This window comes from Perca fluviatilis, chromosome 22 (assembly GCF_010015445.1).
Source record: "Perca fluviatilis chromosome 22, GENO_Pfluv_1.0, whole genome shotgun sequence".
Taxonomy (NCBI): domain Eukaryota; kingdom Metazoa; phylum Chordata; class Actinopteri; order Perciformes; family Percidae; genus Perca; species Perca fluviatilis.
Window position 1 is genome coordinate 5,597,443 of NC_053133.1, and position 10,104 is coordinate 5,607,546.

Genomic DNA, 10,104 nt, shown 5'->3' on the forward strand with positions numbered 1-10,104 from the left:
TGACAAAGGATGTTGTCCTTTGCTGGACTGAAGGCAGACTGGAAACCTTTGTGTGTTTTCGGAGCTGCCAAATTATTTTCACTGGATTAACTAACATATGAAATATGCTTGGATTATATACATGCCATGTTGCCAGCAGAACCATGTGGGTTGGATTAGTGCACATTAGTAGCCTCTGGTAAACACTGCCACTCAGGCCTAACTTCCTCTGTGAGTGGAAGTGTGTTAATGAAGAAGTCTGTGAGCCAGCTCTGTGTGACGCCAGTCATCTCTAACTTCTTTCAACACATCTGGTTCAGTCAGACACCGCTAATATCTCAATTAAAGCTTTCCAAGACCGGTCTCAGCCCATAACTAGCAGCCACACTCCTCTCCAAATAACAGACCATTTTGTTTTGATTTGATTAAAATACATTCATTAATTACTGTGCGCCAAAGCTGCTGTTTGTGATTAATGAGGCAGCAACACCTAATCAGCTGGCAGACGGAAGAGCCTTATTGGCTGTCCTCCCTGTCTCACCTGACTGATTATTACTCGACTAAACTATAGCTCCTTGGACTGTGCAGTTAGCTGGTTCCAGACACTGACCACGTCTCGACACGTTCTCATCCTGGCTGATGTGATAGTGATAGTTGCTGACCCATGATAATTTCTATCTACAGCCTGTTTAGGAGGAATCAACAGTGACAAGTCAGTGAAAACAAGTGTTGAATGTAGTTATAAACGGAGTTGACATATGAAAGACCACATCAACTTTTCACTTTGTTTTTCTATTTTTTGAGATCGTTCTACAGCCACCTTCAGACTGAATGGAAAATGCATTTGATGATGATACAACATCAAGTTTCATTTAATGTCTTTCTACAACACAGTTGTATCACACAGGATCGTAACACAATCCTGGATAACTGCTCTCTCAGCGCTGGTCAACAACATTCTCTGTTTACTTTGGCTTTACCAAGCAGCAACAAGCGGTAAACTCAACAATGACATAATAATATCACCATATGTCACATATATTATGTCACAGAGCAACATTAGCATTTATTTGAAGTGGTGTTGGTGTCCTCCTGATTAATGTCAGTCAAATATTATCTCTCTTTAAGATGTCTCCAGCAGCTCCTGAGGAAATCTTTGTCTCTTTGGCTGCTGAATGCTCCGCTGTGTTCCCCAGCTCGTCTCTGACTGGGTCTGCTGCTGCTACAGAGTTGCAAAGTCTGTGATAATTACCTTTGGGTTCGCCACACCTTTAGTATATACCAATATTATGTGATGTCATTGTTTATTGTTCTTTTCCTAACCACAACCGTCCTGTTGTTGTGTCCGACATGTGGCGTTTCATGTCCCCGTTGTTGCGTGCCACAGAGACGACGGATCGTGTCCCTGCGCCCGGGGATCGCATCGTTCGTGTGTGGCGGTCCGTCTCGTTGTTGTCGCCAGTGTGTGGTGTTTCATTTCCCCGTTGTTGCGTCCCCCAGAGCAGCCCAGTGTCATGGCAGTTCGTGAAATGGTCACGTTCGAAAATCGCGACCTGTATACGAAATAAACGAGAAAATACTTACTTATTACTTCCCTATACATACTTTTTTTTATTTTTCCAAGCTTGACATCCGGATCACTCAAATATTGGATTACCTGGGAACTGAAGTGTTTGGACTCGGTTTTCTTTCTGTTTTTTTTTTGGAGAGGCTCCTGTAATCATCCTACAAATTAAAAGTGAGAGGAAGAAAAGTTAAATATTTGAAGAATTAACATTGCCTACGATCAATTTTCACATAGTGTGTTTTCATTGACAGAAGAGTTTGGAGCAGCTTTATATGGAGTCCAGAGACTCACTTTACTAGAAGTATACCAGAGCTGTTTTAACCTTGGAGATTAATTCCCTGCCAGGGTTTTAAACAGTATCGTGTCTATGCTGCACACGCTGACCTCCATCCGTAGCTTTTGAAGGGAAAACAAATAGGTTTTCATACAGCCAAATAAACAAATGCTTAGTTTAACTGAGTGGCCTTTTGCAGGGGGCTCAGTGCCCTTATTTTTACAATTTTCTCAGTTTTCTGAAATGTCAGCTGTCCTCTGTATGCTGTTTATCTTACCATCTAATTCCTGTCACAGAGAGAGACAGATGGGTTACCAGCTTCACCGCTTTTTTATAGAGCAGTTATGGAGGGGTTGGCCTTTTTGGGGGTTTGAACAATGTTCTGGGAACACTCTATCATTTCTCACTCTGTGACTTTTAGGAGCTATGACGGATGGTTCGCCGTCCCCCGCCTCTTCCACATAAACTGAGAATGGTATCGCTCAAAGTAGGCCAGTAATGCACAAATAACCGGCAGCCATTTTAGAATAAATGCATTGCTGTGGCAGCGGGATGCGGCAGACCTTTGGGTGAACCCCAAATGGGCCTTCTGTTTCCTATTTAGCAATGCCTGTGATCTGTCATATATACATATATACAGACTGCTCTCTACCCACTACTGCCACTGAAAGCTGTTTCTGATGCTGGGAGGGAGGTGGAAGGGAGAACAGCCAGTCCACTCTGTGTTACACCGATAAAGTGGTTTGCAGATTTATATAGGGCCGATATTATATTAAAATTCAGACCCAGTCCCGGTGGATTGATCTGATAGTATGCAGTTTTCCAGAATACATTTTTATTCATTTGAATTCAATTCAATCTTCAACACTGAAGTTGGAAGGATGTTGGGTTTTGTGGCTGTCTGTCTGTCTGCTCATTAGCAAGATATCTCAGAAAGTTGGAAGAGATTTGGCTGATATGTGGTGGACGAAGCTCCCAGTGCAAAGATCACTTTATTCACATTTGGTCAGGAGACAGATCTGGGACGTCTGCCATCCTGAACAGTTTTTAGCAATAGTAATCAAGTACTATGTTGTGTTTGTGAGAAAGTTTTCGAGGCTTTCCCTCTCTGAATAAAATGTGGAATGTTTTGTTGGCAAACATAATAATGTTGAATGCTAGCACACTAGTCTGTCAGCAGCTTCAGTGCAGAAACACTGCTATCAAGCCAAAACACGTCACATGCACACATTTATTCCCACTCATGACAAAATAGCTGTGCCATGGTCCCAAAATGTCCTTCTATCTCACTGTTGGAGTTTTGAAATGCAACTGTGAAACACAACACACTGTAGAAACAGAACAAGTCCAGGAACAGTATGTGTGATCAGTTGAGCTAACGTGGTAACATTGCTGCTTTTGTGAAGCATCAACAGAGCTGGGAAACTGGAAATTTCTCTACCGCCTTAAAGGATAGGTTCACATTTTTCAAGTCCATCTTTTATTGAGGCCAGGGCTGAACAATTTTTGAAAATAATCTAATTGCGATTTTTTTAGCTCTTTGTCTTCTGTATTATTCAACAAAGACAAGCAATAAATCATTGTATAGTATGAACAACACACGATTAGATAGATTAAACAAACTGTTCTTTACTGGAGGCCTGTATGTGATGATGAAATTAGGTGATGCATGAATTTATATGAATGACAAATATGTGGCTTTACCACACTTAGTAGTATTCATTATTTATATATATATATATATATATATATATATATATATATATATATTTTATTTACTGTAAAACATATGTAAACATGTGGATTGCACTTTTTAAACGCTGTATTTGAACTTAAGTAAAAATATAGTATATACAGTATATACAATGTTTTGTTTTACAGCGCACACAGAGGAGCTGCCTCCAGCCCCTCCCTCCCCTCATGAAGTTGTGTGCCGCGTGCATGAAAGCGTCAACGTTGCACTCAGAGACAGAGAGGCTATCGTAATGTTAGTAGTAGCATGCTGCCGCTGGTCTTGTCGTGGGATTAACTGTACTAACAAAACTGTTGAAACATCGCGGCCACGCTGCTGTGAAAGCTCCCCGGACGTCATTTATCAGAGTCTGGTTGTTACCCCTCCCCACGGCAGTCTCCTCCACTCCATATCTTTATAACTGGAGCTAGCTAACTGGAGCTAACTGCTAATCAGAGCTAATCGTTGCTAACCGAGCCTTCAGTTCTGCGTGCCTGTATCCATTAACTGCATGTATGGACTTGAGCCAGAATAAAACCCTTCATTTTATTAAAATGGCTGTAAAAGTTTTAAACTACAACCCAGAGTTGTTTGAATGACAGAAATCTGCTCAAGGTACGGCGTAGAGTTAGCGTGCTAAGTTGATGCTTTCTCTGCGGAGTGCAGACTGATTTGCTTTTGCGAATCACGTGACCAAATCGCAGCCTTTGCGATTAGGAAAGTGCGTTTTAACATATCGCGATATTTTTGCCTAGGCCTTAGATTAGCTTTAGCTGAAAGAGTGCTGTGCTGGGGTAGTGGCATCCAGGCTTGGAGGTCAGCAGTCTCAACAAGCTGTTAAGGGAGGCCAGCTAGGTGATCCAGGTTGGAACTGGACAGTGTCCAGGCAGTGGCAGAGAGGAGGACCAGGGACAAAATCAAAGCTGTCTTGGATAATCCTCCTCACCCTCTCTACAATGAGCTGTGGCAGATTGGCAGCTTGTTCCTCATCCAATTCGAGGGTCTAAGGATAGAGGCTGTTGTTTGTTTTGTTCGTTTGTCCTTATGACCTGTCTCTCTTAGTTACGCTGATATAATTCTAGACTGCCGGGGGACTTCCTTCCTTTGACACACTGAGCTGCTCTCTCCTCTCCCTTTCTATTACCATTTGTGTGCATCCCGTCCCAGAAATGCTTGTTATTAATCTTAGCTTCTGGGGAGTTTACTCCGCGGAGTCCTTATGTTTTTTTCACCCAGCGTATTTCCTTGGAGAACGTTGGCACCAAGATCTTGGTTGCAGCTGTCGCCGTGGTCCTGCTGCACTCCCTGCTAAGCTCTGCGGTGGCCTGCAATGTCATGCTGCGTCCTGCTGAACCCTGCTGCTTCCTGCTACGTCCATGCTCTGCTGGGCCACGCTACATCCTGTAACGCCCTGCAGCGCACTGATATGACATGAACTACTACGACTACCATTTGAAGTCACTGTTCCATTATTAATGTGACTATTATTGCCACTGTTCATCACATCCCCAACCGGCACCGTCAGACACCGCCTACCAAGAGCCTGGGTCTGTCCGAGGTTTCTTCCCAAGAGGGAGTTTTTCCTCTTCACTGTCGCACTGCTTGCTCTTGGGGGAATTACTGTCATTGTTGGGGCTTGGAAAATTATAGAGTGTGGTCTAGACCTACTCTATCTGTAAAGTGTCTTGAGATAACTAGTGTTATGATTTGATACTATAAATAAAATTGAATTGAATTGAATTGTTGTAGAGATTGTGAAGCCCTTTAATGACTTGACTTGAGCTTGACTTTGTTAAATTATATATATGTTATATATTAAGTCATTAAAATGTACTTAGTAAACCGCTGTAAAGTTTACAGCGTAGTTTATAGTGTAAACTATACTATATACTGTTATTTAAAGATGACGAGCCTCTGAGCCCAAGATTTGCATGCAGAGATTGTTTTTCCTGCTGTTTTTTTGGTCTACCTCAGAATCTAGTAGTGATGTCCAAATGAAGTTTTATAAACCATTAGTTGCATTTGTTGAGCCCATTAGAGAAAGCAGGGCTCAGAAAATAAAAACAATGCTTCATGAAGCTTTATTTGGCCATCACTACAACCTAGCACACAGCTGGCGTAGTAGGATTTACTTTACAAACACTAACACCAAACCTTTCCGGTATATTGTAAACTTCAATTTTTTATGTTAAATTGCCGGCCATGTTATCTGTTCAGATAATTCACCAGTGTTTCTGTTGCTGCTTGTTATATTCCTAACCCAAAACAACCAGATGGTATTTTTATTGTTTTAATCAAACAGACCTCAGATCTATTTTACCTAAATTATACCAGCACATCCTTAGAGAGTTTTTGAGCCATTGTGGTTCTAAATGGAAACAATTTCCTAACCAAAGAGCCTTGAGACATTTTTGGGTTTCAGCTACACAGCTGATTTAAGGCTTCAGAGGAAAATCCAGTTGTTGAATATTTTAGTGAACATAGATCTGCTGCATAGTCTCTAACTGCCTCCATTAGCTGTGATCACTGCAGCTTATTGGGCATCAGCGGGCTGCACTGTGGATGCAACGTGACGAGATATGAAGTGTGCTGCCTGCTGGGTGATTGATACATGCTATCCAGGCTAGATAAAAGGAAATTGCTGTTGTTCATCTCATTTGCACTCATTGATCCATCTGAAGGCTAGAGGGAGGGAGAGGCACAGACTGAAAGAGAGATAGGAATGGTTGATGTTGCCATGCTGGATGTAGGTGGAAGTCAGCAGCAGTCCAGAGCTTTTCATTACCCACACCCTGCTTCACCTCAGCACAGTGTGGAGGCTCTCCTCTATAGGAGGGACAACACAGGGGTTTAGCAGCATTTGACTGACATGCAGTAAAAAAAATGGCCAAACTTTAATGTTTGCTCATTTTATTATTTTAAGATAGGTGACAGGGTTCGTACACCTTTTCCAAGGTCACATTCAAGCACTTTTCAAGCACTTTCATGGTCCATTTTAAAGCTTTTTCCAGCACCTTACACCACTGTAAAATATATACCAATACATAGTAAAAATTATTATTTTGTGTTTTTGTCACATTAAAAGGCATAATACTATAAACAGCCAAAATTGTGTTTCCTAGAGCGGGTCTCGGCGTGTTGGCAGATCGCAGTTACACAGCGAGCAGGTTTAATTTTAGGCTCTCCAACATTTCATTTCTCCATTTAATAAACAAACTATTAAGTAAGTTCGGTATTTGTTGTGAAAGAAATACAGTTACAATTTCAAGCATTTTATCCAAAATTCAAGCACTTTTCAAACGTTGAAAACACAACATCAAAATTCAAGCATTTTCAAGGATTTCAAGCACCCGTACGAACCCTGAAGTGAAGATACATTGTTGTAACCCTAACCCTACAAAGTAGGAAAGAGTAAAAGAAACAGTGCAGATATAAAATTAATAAAATTACAAATCTAAAATATCAGTAAACAAATATCAAAACCCCAATTATACTCAATACCAAAAACATAAACAAAGTTAGTTGTAATAATTCGACGTCGCTCATATCTCAAGATATATATTAGAAGTCAATGCAGTAACTTGGGACCATCTCCAAGACAAGACTTATCATGACAGTTCATATTGTTGTATAGAGTAGTGTTACATATTCAACAAATTTTCTAATGAACTGGTGCAAAACAGTTGACAGTAATGTGGGGCTTTCAGGGAGCAGTAGACCTGTTGCTAAAGACAAACACTTGTCGTCTTTTACCGCCTGGAAAACCTGAGGTCGGGCGCTGCGTGATTACTCTTGTGCCAACTTTCAAGGGCGCAGAGGCAGGCTGCGCCTGATGTTGCTAAGCAACCATTACCAGCTAACCGTATCGTTGACATATAACATCTCCATCCAACATAAAATAGCAGCCTGCTTACCAGAAATCCCATGTTCGGGGCTGATCTTTTTCTAGCCGTCGTTTTTGAGTGTATATTGAAAGATTGTCCATAGGACAGATGGTAACGCTCTGGTTAGCCCTGCAGTGACAGATATCTACTGGCTGTGATTTGTTGTTCCTCACCACATTAAGTTGCTGCATTCCAAAATTGGAACTTTGTTTATGACAGGGTGCAGCCGTCTTGAAAAATCGGCACTTGGAAACGCTTGCATGCTGCGATGGTGTTGCTCTGGTTTTCGAGCGCACATTCCAAACTACATTGACAACAATAGAATTGAGGGGGCAAAAAATGCAGCATGTGTCCATGCCCTAATACAGCCTTGTATACTAATGTACTGTACAATTGTACAGTACATTAGTACAATTGGTCACACAACTCCAAGAAGATCTTACAACCCCAAGAAAGTATAACAGTTTTGGAAAAATATTTCTGCTTTAGTCCGAGTCCAGCATTGCTTTTTTAAATTGTGCATAAAAAAGCCCAAGGTTTGAAATGCCGAAAATGCTACTTAAAATATCGCAAACAAGATTTGGAAACATTGGTGTGTTGGTAAAAGCTAAATGTGACAAACTGAAGTAGCGAATAAATGGTAGCATATATATGTATATATGTGACTTAAATGTCTATCAAGCTTCCACTGAAGAGAAGAAAACATAATACATGAAACAAACAGAACTGTCATGTTTCCATCATGTTTTTATCATTGAACTTTGACTGGAGCTCCTCTAATGTTTAATGGCACCCGAAAGGAGAGCTCACGCCATCAACGGTTTATTTCTTTGGACCAACTCCTATTCCTATGTTAGCAGCTCTATCTCAATGAAGCTGTAGCTAAATGCTAACATAAGTCATAAACCAAAGTATTAGACAAAAGTAAAATTCGGACCTGCTGATGGCGTTAGATGACAGGTTTGGAGCAACTCTAGACCGCCAGACTGGAGTTGAGGATTTGAGGTCTACCTTCGTCCATTACTCTGGGCCCTGCGTCCCTCTCCGTTTTGCGGGCCAGCTCGCTCCTCATTAACTCATCAGTTAATGAGTCGGTGCAGCGGTGAACAGCCTTCAGACTCAGTTGACAGTTCATTTGTTTGACATTCAAAACGTGGACATAACAGTAACACAAACTCCGTGGGGAAACGTTACGACGAGTCAGAAAACACAATCCTCTTCAGCAGTCTCTCACTGAGCAGCACCGCAACACGTGTTCTCATTCTGAGCCCCCGCTCCCTCTGCTTCACTTCCTCTTTGTGAGTGTAAGCCACACCCACCCCAGCCCGGCGGCCAATAAACTAACAGCTGGATTATGACATGACACCTGAAACAGTACAGCACAAAAGGTACTGTAGCAACGACAGCTTAGTACCAACGATGAAGACGAAATCAATCAAAAGTCATTATTGTTTTCTGTTGTTTGTGTTGTGATTTATACTTTGTGTGTTGGGATATAATAAAGTCAAAGTTTTCCACACTAAAAAGAAATGTGACGTGGGCACCTGAGCACTGCGTCTTCCATGATTGAAAAGGGAAACAATGTTTTTGAAAGCTTCACACAGCAGAGATAAATGAAAGAATCGTTGGCCTAATGGTGGCAGCAAGCAGGCAAGACAGTTTGTGTACGACTCCTCAAAGTGTCCCTAAGAAAGGCCTGGTGTACCAGCAGGGACTCAGTCTTATTACACAGAGCCTTACATGGAATGAGCCTCAGTGCCTCATTGGTCCAGGAAGAGACTGAGAGCCACAAAGAAAGAGTTAGACTCAAACCTCTGTCTCCTCATCCTCGCCCCACCTCATCTTCCTCCACCCATGCAATCTCCCTAAAGCTCCCCTGCAGAACAGTGGAGGCAATATTTTGTGACAGAATCTCTCAGACTATTAGGCACCCAGAGGCACCTGTGGGAGTCTTCTCTCTCTCTCTTTCTCTACCTCTTTCTCTCTCCTCCTCTCTCTCCCCTTCTCCTCCTCCTCCTCTCACTCTCTCTCTCTCTCTCTCTCTCTCTCTCTTTCTCTCTCTCTCCTGGCAGCACAGCTGTTATCTTTCGGAGATGAACACTCACATGCTTACACATACATTTGCACAGAAGCATTCCCATTTAGACCCCCCCTCCCCCCCAAACACACACACACACACAGCGCCTCCGGCAACAGTAAACCCGTCTTTGCTTTATTCTGCAATCCTTCACTGCAGCAGCTCCAACACAACAATCCGAGTGATGCATGTGTTAAAGAAACACAGAGCACATGCAGAGGGAAATTAAAGAAAGGAGGAATGAAATGATCTTAGGTGAGGAAAGCAGTAAATTGCATGGCTGTATGTGAAGTGAGATTAATAAAAACACAAACAAAAAAAGTATTAAAGTTCACCCAAATTACTAAAACCGACATCATATTTATCACCTCTGGTATATAGTCTTGTACGTAGTTTGGATATCCAGGATATCTCTGCTTCCACACCAGAACAGTGTAGAATTGTGTTTACGGTATTTAAAACACGGACAAATCCATTTTATTCTGGAATTTGGGTGAACTAATAAAGCTTTGATATTGTTTATATCCATTTATTTTGTGTTTGGTTTAATAAACATAGAAAACTGTTGCATAACCGTTCAAGTAAGTCACT

The 10,104-nt window shown here is 41.7% G+C and overlaps 1 long non-coding RNA gene across 1 annotated transcript; it reads right to left on the reverse strand.

Annotated features, from left to right (window-relative positions):
• Positions 1 to 786: 786 nt before the first annotated feature.
• On the reverse strand, positions 787 to 8,649 carry LOC120552525. Its single transcript, XR_005638024.1, has 3 exons — positions 8,374 to 8,649; positions 1,637 to 1,704; positions 787 to 1,532 (listed from the first exon to the last, which is right to left on the reverse strand). It is a non-coding gene; the product is annotated as an uncharacterized LOC120552525 (long non-coding RNA).
• Positions 8,650 to 10,104: the final 1,455 nt, after the last annotated feature.